At 43.7% G+C, this 18,360-nt stretch overlaps 1 pseudogene; it reads right to left on the bottom strand.

Moving 5' to 3' along the window:
* Positions 1 to 18,093, bottom strand: part of LOC141191588 (uncharacterized) — a 47,488-nt pseudogene extending 29,395 nt beyond the window's left edge.
* Between the last annotated feature and the right edge of the window lie 267 nt (positions 18,094 to 18,360).

Raw genomic sequence — 18,360 nt, 5'->3', positions numbered from 1 at the left:
CTTGTTCCTTTTATTTTTGGTTCTCCTTAGCCTGCCTTCTTTGCCCTATATGAATGTGTTTTTGTTTCTCATTCAGAGATTTCGTATTTTACTTCATACTTTCCTTTTCCCTCGTTGAGAGTGTGTTGCAGCCTCCTCTCTAGTTCCTCAGGAGGTATGAGAAACTCCTCAACGGCTTATTAGTTAGTTAGGTGTGTGGTGGCATTTTTAGCTGTGCTGCTATGTTTTTTTTTTCTAGTTTCTACAGAGACTAGTTGGGTGTAGTTGCGGCATTCTCCCCTGTGTGGGATCTCTGGTGGCTATCAAGATGCGCTTTCTGGTTAAAACATTTCCCACATTTTGAACATGAAAAAGGCTTCTCCCCTGTGTGAGTTCTCTGGTGCTTATCAATATCCGATTTCTGGTTAAAACATTTCCCACATTCTGAACATGAAAAAGGCTTCTCCCCTGTGTGAGTTCTCTGATTTTTGATAAGACTTGATTTCTCTGTAAAACATTTCTCACATTCTGAACATGAAAAAGGCTTCTCCCCGGTGTGAGTTTTGTGATGTTTGGTAAGAGTTGATTTCTCTGTAAAACATTTCCCACATTCTGAACAGGAAAATGGCTTTTCTCCTGTGTGAGTTCTCTGATGGTTGATAAGAGTTGATTTCTCTGTAAAATATTTCCCACATTCTGAACAGGAAAATGGCTTCTCCCCTGTGTGAGTTCTCTGATGTTTATTAAGATATGATTTGTGTCCAAAACATTTTCCACAATCTGAACATGAAAATGGCTTCTCCTCTGTGTGGGTTCTCTGGTGCTTAAGAAAACTACATTTATGGTTAAAACATTTTCCACATTCTGAACATGGAAAAGGCTTCTCTCCTGTGTGAGTTCTCTGATGTTTGATAAGATTTGATTTCTTTGCAAAAGATTTCCCACATTCTGAACATGAAAATGGCTTCTCCTCTGTGTGAGTTCTCTGATGTACAATAAGATTTGATTTCTCTGAAAAACATTTCTCACATTCTGAACAGGAAAATGGCTTCTCTCCTGTGTGAGTTCTCTGATGGTTGATAAGAGTTGATTTCTCTGTAAAATATTTCCCACATTCTGAACAGGAAAATGGCTTCTCCCCTGTGTGAGTTCTCAGATGTATATTAAGATATGATTTCTGTACAAAACATTTCCCACAATCTGAACATGAAAAAGGCTTCTCCATTGTGTGGGTTCTTTGGTGCTTAAGAAAACTAGATTTCTGGTTAAAACATTTTCCACATTCTGAACATGGAAAAGGCTTCTCCCCCGTGTGAGTTCTCTGATGTATATTAAGATATGATTTCTGGTTAAAACATTTTCCACATTCTGAACATGGGAAAGGCTTCTCCCCTGTGTGAGTTCTCTGATGTATATTAAGATATGATTTCTGGTTAAAACATTTTCCACATTCTGAACAGGAAAATGGCTTCTCCCCTGTGTGAGTTCTCTGATGTGCGATAAGATTTGATTTCTCTGTAAAACATTTACCACATTCTGAACAGGAAAATGGCTTCTCTCCTGTGTGAGTTCTCTCATGTGCGATAAGATTTGATTTCTCTATAAAACATTTACCACATTCTGAACAGGAAAATGGCTTCTCTCCTGTGTGAGTTCTCTGGTGCCTAACAAGACTTGTTTTCTGATTAAAACATCTCCCACACTTGGAGCAAGAAAATCTATTCTTCGCTGTGTGAATTTTTTGAGGTTTAAGAAAAGACTTTTTGAGAGGAAAACTATTTCTATATTCTGAATGTGAAAATGGCTTCTTTGCATTAGGAGCAGTTTGTTTTTTAATGCTTATTTTGTGACTTTGATTTTCCTTAGTAGTTGGTAATGGATCAGAAGACAGGACCTGTTTCAAAGGATCAGATGACAGATCTTGGCTGTGAAGGGATGATTGTAAATCTGGAGAAATGTCATTCATTTGAATTGTATCCTGTTGGATCTGAAAATTATCTGATTTGAAAATTGAAGATGTCAGCTGTCCCTCTGATCTCCTGGTACAGACATCTGCCAAGAATAAAACCAATTATTATTTTTAATAAAAAATCCTTGAATTTTATATTTTTGAACATTTCTACATAAACTGTCCGTAAAAAAGGCAAGTTATATAAAAAAATTCACTTATTCACCAGGACAATGACTGTCTAATAGAAAACCTCATAGGATGGACCAGTAGAGCGTAGTGTTCAACTGTTTGTTCATTCTGCCTCCAAAATATGGAATAAAAAGCCACCAAACAATGTTATGTAGGCGAAAATAATACCAATAAAAACTTCTACTTATTTGACAAAAAACAAGTCCCCACTCAGATCCATCATCTGTCAATGGAAAAGCCTTAGTTACTTACCGGTAACGGGATTTTTCGGAGCCCATGACAGCACCACGAGAGAGAGGATCCGCTCATCAAGGACAGGAAACCTACAGGTTAAAAAGGGCAGCACCTCTCTCTCGCCTCAGTTTAGTTAACAGAGCATGAGAGGACCGCCAAGGTTAGTTACAATAAACACATCATTACATTAAGTACATTACTTTCACCAACTTCTCCCAAAGGTGCACAAAACAAAGGAAAGCCAACTCTACGGGAGTGCAAAACACCAGTGAAGGGAGGGAATATACGGGTGCTGTCATGGGCTCCGAAAAATCCCGTTACCGGTAAGTAACTAAGGCTTTATTCGTTCTCCCATGACAGCACCACGAGAGAATTACAGAGACGAAAGGAAATTAGGGAGGGACCACTGCTTGAAGCACCCTTCTCCCAAAGGTGAGATCGGCAGAGACACCCAGGTCCAATCTATAATGCTTATAAAAGGTAGAAGGAGAAGACCAAGTGGCAGCCTTACATATCTCTTCGATGGAAAGCCCTGTTTTCTCCGCCCAGGAGGTTGCTATCGCTCTAGTGGAATGAGCTCTCAACCCCTCCGGAACCTCCTTATTCCATGAGGAGTAGGCGAGTGATATGGCCTCTCTAATCCATCTTGCAATCGTAGACTTTGAGGCCTTACAACCCTTTCTAGCCCCCTGATGGCATATAAATAGGGAATTATCCTTCCTAAAACTGCGTGAAATCTGTAGGTATTTGAGTACGCACCTCCTCACGTCGAAAGTGTGTAGCCTCTCCTCTTTTTGATTTTTTGGGGGAAAGCAAAAGGTTGGGAGAACTACCTCCTGAGTTCTATGGAACCGAGTGACTACTTTTGGAAGAAAGGCTGGGTCAGGTTTTAATACAATCCTATCATCCTGAGTAAATGGCGGACATATGGAAAGAGCCTGTATGTCACTCACTCTTCTGGCGGAAGTCAGGGCCACTAACAGGGCTGTTTTAAGGAAAATAATTTTTGGGGAGGCTAAATCTAGGGGCTCGAAGGGAGGATTAGTTAAGGCATCTAGGACCAAATTCAAATCCCAGGGAGAGGATTTTGCTTTGATAATGGGTCTACACCTAAAGGAAGCTTTCATAAATCGTGCTATCCAATAATTAGCTGCAATATCGGAAGAAAACAAAGCTCCCAAAGCCGACACCTGTACTTTTAAGGTACTAGTGGTAAGCCCCAATTCTAAGCCCCGCTGCAGAAACTCTAGTATTTTCCCAATAGGGGGCCCCTCCTCTGGTTTAAATTCCGTAAATGATAAAAACTTCCTCCAGGTCGGTTGTATTTTGTCGCAAAGAAGTCCACTGTCGGAAGACCCCACATTGCCACAATTCTGGAGAAGATTTGAGGATTCAACGACCATTCTCCCTCTTTTATGGAAGTACGGCTTAGGAAATCAGCTGTGACGTTTTCTTTCCCTTTTAGATGAATAACCGAAAGGGAGAGACAATGATCTTCTGCCTTCTGAAGAAGTCTGTCCGCTACCCTCATTAAGTCTCTTGAGCGGGTTCCCCCTTGGTGATTTATATAAGCTACCGAGACTTGATTGTCCGAGAGTATATGGACATGCTGGCCCTGTAAATATATAAGGAACTTGTTGAATGCATAATCCACCGCCAAAAGCTCCTTAACATTTGATGACATCTGTATCTCACTCCTTGACCAGGTCCCCTGAACTAAGTTTCCTTTGAAGTGAGCTCCCCAACCTGCAGCACTCGCATCCGTAGTTAAGACTGCCATCGGCTTACACTCCCAGGGGACCCCCCTAGAAAGATTATCGTGTCGTAACCACCAATGAAGGGAATGTATGGCCCGAGGACACAGGGTAAACTCACGGTCTAAATGTCCCTCTAGGTCTGAGTTGTTATACAATACATCCCACTGAAGAGCCCTTGAATGAAATTGTGACCAACGAACTGCGGAAAAACTCGAGGTTAAGGTCCCTAATAGCGACATGGCTTTACGGAGTGACATAGAGGGTTTATCCATACACTGTCTTACCAAACCCTGGATTCTTGTAATTTTTTCTTCAGATAAATAACATAACTGTTCTTTTAGAATCTAAAATGGCCCCCACATACTGCGGAGCTTTGAGTGGAGTTAATCTAGATTTTTCCAAATTTAGAAACCACCCCAAGCCCTCCAAGACAGACATGGTCACCCGAAGGTGGGCCTCGCATTGAACAAAAGAGAAAAGAGTTTCCCACTATCAGGAGATCATCTAGGTAAGGGATTATTAGAATGTCTCTTTCTCTTATATGGGCCATAACCTCTGCCATTAATTTGGTGAAAATTTGCGGGGCTATTGCTAACCCAAAGGGAAGTGCAGTGTACTGAAAGTGTTTAACCACCCCCTCAATTTCAATGGCCAGCCTCAGGTATTTCTGATAGTAACTATGAATGGGAATATGGCAATACGCATCCTTGAGATCGAGAACTACCATATAACAGTGGGGAAAAAGCAACTTTATTACTGTTTTCAAGGATTCCATTTTGAAAGTGTCTACTTTAAGGAAGCTATTTAAAGATTTTAGATTTATAATTGTCCTGAAACTCCCATGCGTTTTTGGGACCAAGAAGAGCGAGGAGTAGAATCCGAGACCCTTTTCTGAATCTGGAACCTCAATCAGGACGTTTTTCCTTATTAAGACTTGAATTTCCGATACGAGGGCAGTCTGGCGTTCTGGGGAGGAACTAGAGGGAACAATCATGAATCTCTTGTGAGGAAAAGCTTGAAATTGAAATTTTAGACCATACTTAATCAGGCTCAAAATCCAATTACTATGAGAAATCTGTTCCCAAGCTGGGAAAAATAATGACAATCTCCCTCCCACCTGGGCTGATTGTGCATTCCCTGGCTTCTGCTCATTTTTTGGAGATGAACCAAAGAGAAGGCCTCTACCTTTTCGACCTCTTTCTTCGGACTTGTCCGGTTCCCTGAAGAATCTTCTTCGGATGAATTTTCTTTTCCGAAACGATCTCTTAAAGGAGGGTAGAGGTACCGATGGAAAACCCTTCTTAGGATCTCCGGCCTTCTCCAATAATTCGTCCATAGTCTGGCCAAAGAGATATTCCCCTTCACAAGGGATTGTACACAGCCTGGACTTTGTCTGTACATCCCCAGGCCAGCATTTAATCCATAACGCTCGTCGAGCCGCATTTGACAGAGCTGATGACTTTGCTGCCAATCTGACTAAGTCCGCAGACGCATCAGCAAGAAAGGCCGCTGCACCCTAAACCAGTGGAAGGGAAGAAATAATCTCCTTCCTAGAGACACCATCCCTTAGCTGACTGGAACAGTTAAACAGTCAAACCATCAGGGCTCTAAATGTGCAGGTGGCTGCTACTGCTGGTCTCAGTGCTCCTGCAGCTGTCTCCCATGCACCTTTTAAGAAGGTATCAGCTCGTCTGTCCAGGGGGTCTTTTAATGCTCCCATGTCATCAAACGGGAGGGAAGTCTTTTTTGCCGCTTTAGCGACAGCAACGTCCAGCTTTGGTGCTTTTGACCAAGAGGAACATATGGCATCCTCAAATGGGTACCTCCTCTTGAAATATGGAGGAACACTGCCCTTCCTGTCGGGTTTTTTCCACACTCTATCAATGAGGTCTTTAACTCTTGTATTCACGGGAAAACGTTTTCTCTTTTTCTGACCTAATCCACCAAACATTACGTCCTCCACAAATTTTTCTGCCCTCATGTCTACAATGCCCATGGTAGGCTGGACAGCTTTTACCAAGGCATCAACTTCCTGCAGAGGAAAACACTGTCTATCCGATTCACTATCAGAAGAAGAGAGAGCAGAGGAGGAAATGTCAGATATGTCAGAGTCTGAACCCGGCTGAGGTTCCTGAGAAATATGAGTAGATTCTGAGCCTTGCAAAGCCTTGCCTATTTCCTCTCTAATTAAAGTTTTTAGGCCCAGGGAAAACCCCGGGGTTTCCTCCGCCATTACTTTGTTAATACACAGCTGGCACAATTTCTTATTATATGCATCTGGGAGCAGATTGCTGCATAAGGCACATTCTTTATGTTTCGATTTAGCTGAACATTTCTTGCTCTGAAAGAGGAGTTTATAGAAAGAAAAAAGGAGGAGGAAACTATTAGTAGAACTTCCACGAAGATTCCACTTACCCCACAGAATATCTGGTACCGCAGAAGAATCCATCATAACCGGCGGGGAATCACGCTGAACCGGACCATTTTTTCTGCTCTTAGTGGTGAACTTCCTAGCTGAACGACTAGACCCAGACCGGGAATGACGTTGCACCACCAGTTGTGAGGGCTCCCCAGAGGGCTGCTCCTGCAGCAGTTGTTCTTGCTGAGGTGAAAGCTGCTCCTGTGAATCTCCCATGTCTACCAAGGTAACAATGGGCTGGGAAGCACCTCTGCATGTTGCCAGGACTCTTTTATACTGGCTATACCAGGTACCATGTGTGGGCTGATTTATTTATTTATTTATTTTTTTTTACGAACCCAGGAGGGAGTTAATTGTTCCCACGTGGTTCCCCTCCCCCAGGTTGGCTCACCGCCGCCTGCCCAGCTGACGTTGTCTTCCTCATGGCTTCGGCGTCCTCATGCTCGCGCGCACTTCCCGGTTGCGCGCGCGAGCTCCGCCCACTTCCGGTGACGTCCCCGACGCACCGGAAATACGCCCGGTTCTCCTGCCTCGCACAGCGGGGGGGGGGGGGAGGACGTCCGCTAGCGGCTCCACACATGGCGGATATCTACCTCCCGTGAGGGGATGTCACGCCTGCCGCAACGCACACGGAGGTGCCCCAATGAGCCCTGCCGTGGCGTCTCCAGAGGCCCAGGACCGACAGCTCCATCCAGCGCCCTGTGGCTCCCTCTGGGGCAAGAGACCATCTCCTGCAGGTAAGCCTGCGAGGTCTCCCATCATGGACAGGAAACCTAAACTGAGGCGAGAGAGAGGTGCCGCCCTTTTTAACCTGTAGGTTTCCTGTCCTTGATGGGCGGATCCTCTCTCTCGTGGTGCTGTCATGGGAGAACGAATAGAACAGAGGTTTCCATATTATTAGTGGCTCAAAGGCTCTTGAAAAGCAACATGGCTTCCATAAACCAATACAGCAATATCCACTCTCCCAATGTCAGATCTCCCCCTCGCTTCTGAGCCTTGCAGTAGTTTATGTGCCTAAGTAAGTCACATTTAGCATCCATGTATTTGGTATTACTATAATGAGAAGAACCCACTTAATTTACGGTGTGTGTCTCCTGGAGCACAATCTGGACACTATGTGTTGGGTAATAAAACAGCATATTTGCAATTTTCACTCTCCAACATCCACTGTGTGCTAATTTCTGGAGAGTGACTGTGGAGTCAAAATAGTCACTTCTCCTATAAATTAATTCACTGAAGGTTATAATTTCCAAAATGGAGTCACTTTATGGGGATTTCTACTGCTCCGGTTTTCTGCCATTTTGTCATATTAAGGCTTCTGCAAAAGGTGTGTCCCATCTCGTCTGGGACGTCGGCTTCTCCTCCTGCTTCAACTTGTGTGACGTTTGCTTTTGTCACCAGGCGCCGCCTTATTCATCCTGCAGGCAGCGCTGGTGATGGAGGAGACGTCAGAACCAGAAGCTCTGGGTGGCTCATGCTCTGTCCAGCCACTAAGATTAGGGAGCCTTGGACCAGTAGTACCATCCAGTCTGGCAGTATGGGTGTGTCTGCTGTCCAGCTGGAATAATCTGCTCCCGGCTTCAGCCATTTGGAGAGCACCACACGATACTAAAGCTGGAAGCATATTGCCGGAAGCTGCCAGATACAGCCTTGTTGTCCTCTGGTTCAGTCCTCTGTGCTCAGCTCCCGGCTTGTATATTTGTTTCCTGTTGTGACCCCGGCCCGTTTACTGACTACTCTTGTGTCTTCTGATTTTGTATTTTCTCTGCCCTCCTGTTCTGACCCGGCTACCAGACTATTCTTCTTCCCATCTCACTCCACAGAACAGCAGGTAACACCGTGGCCCAAGCCTAGGGGTCTCTGTGTAAGTCCAGATCCATGTAGAGAGGTTAAAGGGTGATGAGGAAAGTAATTTGTGAAATATGTAAAAGGGGTAGATAAGGCAAGGCTGTTCGTGGTAGCCATCTTTTGAGCTTCCAAAGCGCCCCCAATACATTGTGTCTGCAAACTATTCCAGCAAAATCTGCATTCCTAATAGCTAAATTGCGCTTCTTCCCTTCTTAACCTGCCATGTACCCAGACAGTAGTGTACAACCATATATAGGGGATTGTCAAATTCAAAAGAAGTTGGAAAATAATTTGTAAGGTCCATTTCTTTCTTATTATCCTTTGTGAAAAATTTCAAAGTTATCACCACATAAAGTGACATCTGTCAGATTTGAAAAATGGGGCCTGATCATCTGCACATTCTACGTACGCTGTCATTTGGCTTTGTAGTTTACAGACCTGGGCAGGTAACGGTCAGCGTCTCCTAATCCCAGGGGGTAGGTGGATCCTCCAGGTTGTAAGTTCTATAGAAAAGGGCTTTCACAATTTCCCAAAGTAATTTGAACGGAGGAGAATGTTGTGGTCTAGAGGCAAAATGGTGATCACACGATTGTGATACAGCTGGACTACACCACCGATAAAGCAGCCACAGCCGGTGACTGAGAAGAATCTGTGACTTCTCTGTATTTAGTGATTACTACTCACCTGGGTAGTCATATGTAGGAATCTCCTCTTTACACCGCTCATCACCCCTCACATATGTCTCTGTAGTATTAATATGGGTCAGATCTTCACCCTGAAACAAATAAATATTATAAAAGTCAAAGACAGATGGAGAAGTCACATCTATGATCGGCTCTAATCCTGCCATCTCCACCGTTCTCATTACACAAGTATAAAACATAATAATGGTGGATAAAACAAGACTGAATCCAAAAATACAAAACCTTTACAGCCGTCTACACATCATAGGTGAGATCTCATGACTCCTTCTCTCCATCTACCTGATGATCCTGAGGAACATTGGGACCTTCTTGTTTACAGTCATGTGGAAGAAGAGGACGGGGACATCTATCTGGTGTTGTCCTCTTACTGGATAGATCTGAAGGAAACACATACAGGGACTGAATTCATTCTTTACATACAGATAATTATAGGCCGTGTGTATTTAGTCCTGTCTAATACCTGGTGATGTGAGGGGCTGGGGAACCTCCATCATGACGTCCTTGTACAGATCTTTGCGTCCTTCTAAATACTCCCACTCCTCCATGGAGAAATAGACAGCGACATCCTGACATCTTATAGGAACCTGACACATACAATGATACCGTCATCTCCCCGATCCCTTCATAGCGTTACTGTATAATGTCCCAGCAGTGTCACCTCTCCAGTCAGCAGCTCAATCATCTTGTAGGCGAGTTCTAGAATCTTCTGGTCATTGATGTCCTCATGTATCAGGGGGTGAGGTGGAGGCCCTGTGATTGGGCTCAGTGGTCTTTCCCATCCCTCAGACACAGGGTCCTGACAGCGCTTATTAGAGGTCTTCTTCACTACTGTGTAATCCTGGTTATGGAAAGACACATTAATAAATCTCACTCCAGACATTTCCAGAGTCCTCACCTCTCCAGTTCTGTCCATCTGTTATTCCCATAGATAAGAATGATGTAATGTGACGTCATCAGAATCTCTCACCTCTCCAGTAAGCCGGAAGAGGATCTCTATGGTGAGATGTAATATCCTCTCCGCCATTTTGTCTCTGTCCATATCCATCTTTGATGGGTAAATCATAAAAATTTTCTCATATAGAAGATCTTCATGAGAGGATCCGATATTGTAGAGACCTGGAGGAGAAAAAGATAAGTTGATGGAACATCATAAAAATCCTGTGTAATAACACAACTATTGGAGATAATGAGGGGAAACATATGAGGAGATATATTATTTTACAGTATTTCGTTTTTTTCTTTACATCTAGTAATAAAACCTATATATTTTAGGACACATACAACAAGCAGTTTCTTCCTTGGAGTATGTAGCTGAATACGTTTCTCATAGACGCACTGTCAGGGAAATATTGAGAAAATATTAACAATTTCTCCCAAACCCCTCTTAAACAGTAAATAATATTTTGTTAAACCCCATTAATGCGGATACATCATAGTATAGCGCAAGTATATATACAAATTGAAGAGAGGTGACACCTACTAGACTGCTGGATGGTGTTCAAAGGTAGGAATTCAAAAGTGTGGAGATATGTTGACTCTGGTTACTTGGGTCTGCAGAAAAGAGCAGAGAGTGGCAGACTCAGAGTTATCAGCTGAGAGGAACTGTGGAGGCAGAGATAGACCGATTAGAGCTGGACGTAGCATACCTGTGACCCCTAGTTCCGGGTTATAAGGTGGTACTGCACGTAGTGGCTTAGAGGAACACTGTGTCCACCGCTAGTTCCTGGTGCTGTGAGCGTTGTCAGGGGCAGGATGGTATCAGCTGACCAATCGCCACCAATCCCGCAGTGCTGTGTAGTGTGAACTCCGGAAGTGCACGTGTGACGTCACCGGAAGTGATGCAATGCTCCCAGGAAGCTGTGCGTTCCGCAGGCTGGTGTAAATGCGTTCCAGTGAGCCGGAAGTTTGAGTGCCAGGGAGAGAGAACGTGCGTTCAACCAGTATAGAGCATAAGACCCAATGGGCATGAGCCAGAGCCTTTGTTGGAGTGGAGAAGGATCCAGGAGAGGGGACAAGAGTGTACCAGAGAGGAATAATCTGCAATAAAGGAGACAATATATGAGTAGGATATGGAGATCAAAACATGTATATTATTGACCTATTCAAATTGAAGACCACATTTCCAAATGTCAAATACATTTCAACATAGGGTCACATAAGATCCCTGGGTGACAAGTTTCTCTATACCAATTGTTCAATGAGAACCAAACTCCAAACATAAAAAAAACTTATATAAAAAGCCAGCAGGTCATAGTCCCTATTAAGGCCTTTCGGCTCTAAGGACTGTAATTCATGAATCCAGTAGGCTTCTCTACGTTTGAGAAGACTCACTCAGTCGCTCCCCCGACGTGGTGTCAAAACTTGTTCCAATACCTGGTACTTGAATTGAGAAATACTATGTCCTGCCGTGATAAACTGTTGGCGAATGGGTAACATTAGGTTTTTGCACCAAATTGTGGACTTGTGCTTTGAAATCCTATCCTTTATGGGCTGTGCCGTCTCCCCTACATAGATTCGGCCGAATGGACATTTAATAAGATATACCACATATGAACTATCACATGTAAAGTACCCTTTGATGTTGCATATTTTGCCAGTTTGTGGGTGATGAACAATGCTACCCCTGAGGACATTGTTGCATTGACGACATTGGAGACATGGGAATGTGCCCATTTTGGGATTCTGCAAAAACCATTGTTTTGGATCTTGGTGCGCTGTGCCCAAATCGGCACGTACCAGAGAGTCTCTAATATTGGTTGCTCTCTTAAAACAAGGTAGGAAAGGTTGTTGGAATGCAGGGATCGTGGGATAGCCGGTTTGTAAGATGTTCCTGTGTTTCCTAATGGTTTTATGTAAGATGTAGGTGAAGGGGTGTAACATGTGAACGAAGGGGATTCAGTCCTTAGTGTTTGGACGAACAGCTCTGGAATTCGACGCCTGGGGATGCAAGAAGATAGGTGGATAGCCTCGTTCAGTGAATTTGGTCGACATTTCTTGTAACCTCTGATTGTGGATAGTTTCACTGGACACAATCCGTTTGACCCTCTGAAATCGTGATGTAGGTATAGATTTCTTCATCGACCTTGGATAAATGCTAGAAAAGTGTAAGGCTGTGTGCCCACGATGCGTTTTTAATGTGTTTCTGCAGCGTTTTTTGCAACTGCGGAAACGCATTAAAAACGCATGGTAGAAGGGCAGCAATGCTCCCCAATGATAATCCGCATGTGCTGTGCACATGCTGCGGAAATTTCCGCTGCGGATTATCATTGCGGAAAAAAACGCAGCACTACCAATTATTTTAGGGAAGTGTTGCGTCTTCGCCGCCATTGACTTGCATTAGACCGCATGGATTACGCATCACTGTATATGTAGATGCGTAATCCATGCGTTCTAATGTGCGGATGGTACCCGGGTGTAGATGAGAGGAGAGTCTCATCCACACCCAGGTACCATTAAAAAATCTGTAAAAAAAGAATAAAATAAAAAATAAATATATATTTACCTTCTGGCGGCCCGCGCTGCGCTCCTGCTTGCTTCCCGGCACTTTTCAGTGGATTGAAGGCCCTGCGCTGGCGTCAGAGTCATGTGATGGGTCACGCGACGCCGACGTCAGCAGGTCTTTCAATCCACTGCTGCCAGCAGCCGGGACTGATCGAAACAAGACAGTGCAGGCCATCGGAGGGCAAGTATATATATATTTTTTTATTTTTACCACTCTCTCGGTTCACACTATATAAATCCATGCTGTTTGCATGGATTTATATAGTGTGACCAAGTTGTCACAAGCACTTTCCAAGTGATGCTAATCGCTTGGAAAGCGCTTGTCAATCCACATGCGGAAATGTCAGTGAATAACGCTCCATTTCCGCAAGTCCCTGGCAGGAAACCGCATGTACAATCCGCATGCACAATTCGCACGTACAATCCGCATACACAATTCGCATGTACAATCCGCATACACAATTCGCATGTACAATCCGCATGCGTTTTTTTCTGCCAGGGAGATGCAGAAACGCTCAGGAAAAAATCCGGAGCATTTCTGCATCGTGGGCGCATAGCCTAATAGGCCATTGCGATCGGTGAGCTTGGAATAGAGGTCAGTTGTTAGGTGGCCCTGTGTATCCTTGATCACCACGGTATCAAGGAAACTAACACGGCTTGAATCATATGTCATGGTGAAGCGTCTTTAAACCACAAACGTTTAATGTTGTGGGATTGATTGCGTCAGATAAATGTCTTCTAATACATTTTTTTAGCGACTCTGACGTGCATCCCACATATTGTAGTTTACTCTCTATACATTCTATTAAATGCACTGCTCAAAAAATACAGGGAACACTCAAATAACAAATCCTAGATCTGAATGAATGAAATATTCTCATTGAATACTTTGTTCTGTACAAAGTTGAATGTGCTGACTACAAAATCACACAAAAATTATCAATGGAAATTAAATTTATTAACCAATGGAGGCCTGGATTTGGAGTCACCCCCAAAATTAAAGTGGAAAAACACACTACAGGCTGATCAAACTTTGATGTAATGTCCTTAAAACAAGTCAAAATCAGGATGAGTATTGTGTGTGGCCTCTAAGTGCCTGTATGACCTCCCTACAACGCCTGGGCATGCTCCTAATAAGGTTCCGTAAACTCCTGGACAGTCTGTGTTGTAACGTGACGTTGGTGGATAGAGCAAGACATGACCCAGCTTTCGTCCTTCTCCATCACAGCAACATCCCTTTAAAAACATATAAAAACTCGATACTGAGACTCTTGATCACGTCTGCTAGAGCATGTATTCCCTCGCTATGGAAAAGTAACACTATCCCGACAATCTCACTATGGTTCTCCAAAATAAATGAGATTATGTTAACGGAGGAGCTCACCTACACGATCAATAACTTCCATGATAAATTTTATAAAACATGGTTCTACTGGAGTTTAAATCTTCCGTTGATTACCTTGACCTCATAGGGGAAAGCTAAGTCTATACTTCAGGAGCCTCTCTGACGTTACCCTAACCCTCTTACCCATACATCACTTCCCTTTGTCTTTGTGTGCACTTGTGTTTTTGGTTTTAACTACTCGTTTTTTCTTTTATAGCCCTTATTTGTTAATCAACATGAATATGTAATGACTTAATGTTTAAGTCTGAGTCACCATGCTGATATATCCTAAAACACATTGAACCAATGTTCTACCAGCGACTCTACTTTGTATTGTGTTTAATTATTTCATTTTCAAATGTTTTGGAAATACTGGTTATTGTTATGGTTATGTGGTCATGTTTGACCTACTACTTGTTACACAACTAGTACCCGGTGTTTGTATTTGTATTTCCTTTTCAAAACTTAATAAAGATAAATTTATAAAGGATAATCAAATCACATTGCGTTTGATATTTGTTTCTTGAAAAAAACTCGGTGAAAGTTTTCCACCCAGTGTAGAAGCCTTTATGGATACAAAACTCAAACAAAATATGCAGAAGAATTTACAAAGTCTGGAGGATGGATCTCAAACATCAAAAAAACTAAGTTTGAAAGAGATATCAAAGACAACGAGTCAAATTCAATTTACACATGGAAATGAAACAAACCAAGAGCCACTGTTCTGAAATACAGGTCACACAATAAATTCAAAGGAAACAGAGGAGAGCGGAGGTCAGCTTCACAAAACCTTATGTGTCCATGGGTTCCTCTAATTATAATTCTCTGAGGACTTATCTGATGCATCAGTGGGACCAACTAAAGACAGATGGAACAAAAATAAATTCTCAAGTACTCCCCAAAATTCAGCACAAAACAACGGGCGGGCAGAAAGCAAAAACGTGCCCGGACATGTGCGTTCCATGCCGGAGTGCATCATGGTCTCCTATCTGCGAATGCGCATGTTCGGAAGCATGCGTTCCACACATATGGTATTGGATTGCATCCCACCAATATAGAAAAATCCTACCTCTGAGATCAGCGTCATGGGAGACTAAAAACAAGTATTGCACATCATCCCATAATGCAATAGGCATGTAGATCTACTTTATCACTACATAAAATATGGGATGTTGGCCCACAGTAAATTCCTAAATGGTCATATTTGACCCCTATTGCATAATTAGAGATACAGAAGGATCACCACACTTGTTAGTTACTAAATAGTATATATGGGATATAACTGATAAGAAATATCTCGATGAAGTACAACAATATGTGATCCCCATTCACAGGGAACTGAGTAGCAATGGGTAGAGTATAAAATCCAAAAATGTAATCCGGAATGGGTCTGTATTCATACAAAACAGGCATAGGAAATTTGCTCATTCAGTCCCTTAGGGGCTCGTGAATCCAGTCTAAAAATCCACTCACTTTCTTTTTTGAGGATACATCTATTGTGATCACCTCCTCTCACATTGGGTTTAACCACCTCAATGATACAAAAGGAGATGTCTCCGGTTTCACTTCAATGTGCACTGTTAATGTGTCTCGCTAATGGGGTGTACTGACCATGGCATATATCACCCAACTGCCCCCCACCCTCCTCCTAGACTCTGTCTTGGTCTTGCCTACATAATCTAGGGGGCAGGTACATGTGGCCATATACACAAGTACTGAGGTTTTACAGTTGGAATAATCTCTCTGAAAATTTTTTTTAGTCGTGGAGGAACTCGAGAAAGGTTTACATGGTCTCATCCAATTACATGTACAACATTCTCCAGATCTAAATAAACCGCAGAGATTCTTCTATCTAGCCAAGTCCCCTTGGGTGCAGTTTTTTTGTAGAAACTATGCACTAAATGGTCTCTAATTGACTGATCCTTTCTGAAAGTTATTGTGGGAGTAGATCCCACAGCACCATCAGGTCTGGGTCAGCCACAAGTATATCCCAGTGTTTACTGAGGATATTAAAGATACAGTCACTCTGACTGTCGCAAGTTTTTCTTACTTGTGTTATCTCATCTTTTTCTTGGTCTCTTGGATAGGTATGTAGGAGTGTCTGTCTCTCCCATTTTTCTGCAAACAATAATGTGGAATCCAAAATGTACCAGGAGTACCCTTTTTCCCTGAATCTGTTGTTCAGGTCTATTGCCTGTATATTAAAATCTGTGACATTATGGCTGTACCTTTTCAACCATAAAAATTAGCCCTTGGGTATTCCTCTTTTTATGGGGATGGGGTGGTGGCTATCCCACTTCAATAGTTTATTAGTGCTTGAAGGTTTATGGTAGATGAATGTCCCTAGGGTCCCATCCGTTTCTTTCTTGATTAGTACATCCAGGAAAGGCAACTGGTAATCATTAAACTCAGATGTAAATCTCAGGCCGACTCTGTTGAAGTTGAGTTCCCTGACACATTCAAAAGATTATTCACTCGTCCCTGACCAGATGATTAAAATGTAGCCAATATATACCAAACCCCAATAAATGGATGCCACCACTTATGATCATCCCTGAATATTGTGGTTTCCTCCCACCAGCCCAGGAATAGGTTAGCATACGAGAGAGCCCAGGGGCTCCCCATCACAGTACCCCTGAGATGGTGGAAGTACTTCCTATCAAAAAGAAAGAAGTTATGAGTAAGAGTGAATTTTAGAAGATCCTCCATGAAGTCATTATGTCTGCTACACTCTATTGATCTCGATTTCAAGAAATGTCTTACTCCTCTGATACCATCCTCATGCGGTATATTACTGTACAAAGCCTCGATATCTAGTAAGGACTGCTCCCCTACATGCATGTATACATGCTCGAGGGTATACATGTAGGGGAGCAGGCAAAGGCAAAACCATTTTACAGAGGGATTATTCCAACTGCAAGACCTCAGGCGGTACTGGGGGAACATTACACTGTGTGGGGGCATCATACATCCTGCATAAGGGGCATTACACGGTGGGGGGGCATCATACATGCTGCATAAGGGGCATAATGGGGGCATTACACTGTGTGGGGGCATCATACATCCCACATAAGGGGCATAATGGGGGCATTACACTGTGTGGGGGCATCATACATCCTGCATAAGGGGCATAATGGGAGCATTACACTGTGTGGGGGCATCATACATCCTGCATAAGGGGCATAATGGGGGCATTACACTGTGTGGGGGCATCATACATCCTACATAAGAGCATAATGGGGGCATTACATTGTCTGGGGGCATCATACATCCTGCATAAGGGGCATAATGGGGGCATTACACTGTGGGGGATCATACATCCTGCATAAGGGGCATTACGCTGTGTGGGGGCATCATAAATCCTGCATAAGGGGCATAATGGGAGCATTACATTGTGTGGGGGCATCATACATCCTGTATAAGGGGCATAATGGGGGCATTACACTGTGTGGGGGCATCATACATCCTTCATAAGGGGCATAATAGGGGTATTACACTGTGTGGGGGCATCATACATACTGCATAAGGGGCATAATGGGGGCATTACACTGTGTGGGGGTATCATACATCCTGAAAGGGACATAATGGGGGCATTACACTGTGGGGTGCATCACACATCCTGCATAAGGAGCATAATGGGGGCATTACACTGTGTGGGGGCATCATACATCCTGCATAAGGGGCATAATGGGGGCATTACACTGTGGGGGGCATCATACATCCTGCATAAGGAGCATAATGGGGGCATTACACTGTGTGGGGGCATCATACATCCTGCATAAGGGGCATAATGGGGGCATTACACTGTGTGGGGGCATCATACATCCTGCATAAGGGGTATAATGGGGGCATTACACTGTGGGGGCAGTAAAGGGGTCCTGTCCTATGAGAACAATACGTTTCCTCCCTTCCTGTTTCCATAGTTGGGTCATATGTATGTATTACAGGAAACAGAACAAAAACCTTATGATTCCTATAAAGGGGCAACACAAGACCCCAAAAGAGTCTCCGTGCTGAAGGGGTTAATGCCCCCTGCGCCCAGTAATGGGGGTCTCCACATACCTCCACCCGCAGAGCCGCCACCACATATATGGCTGCTCTGTGCGCACAGGAGCTGTGATGAGGTCACAGGAGGGGAGGAGTCAGGGGTCACATGATCAGGGGCCTCAGTGGATGCCGGACTCTGCTGTGCTGGTTGTCATGGTGCTGGATGAGCTGAAGTTTATGTGTGGGGTCAGGAGGGGTTTACAGTGTGGATGTAGCAGAGCCGCGTGTGTACGAGGTGTACGGAGCGGAGCCGCGCGTGTACGAGGTGTACAGAGCAGAGCCGTGTATGTACGAGGTGTACGGAGCGAAACTGCGTGTGTACGAGGTGTACGGAGCAGAGCCGCGTG

The sequence above is a fragment of the Phyllobates terribilis genome, unplaced genomic scaffold (genome assembly GCF_046119375.1).
Source record: "Phyllobates terribilis strain yellow unplaced genomic scaffold, ASM4611937v1 Scaffold_47__1_contigs__length_9908305, whole genome shotgun sequence".
Taxonomy (NCBI): Eukaryota; Metazoa; Chordata; class Amphibia; order Anura; family Dendrobatidae; genus Phyllobates; species Phyllobates terribilis.
This window is presented reverse-complemented; position numbering and strand designations above follow the sequence as displayed.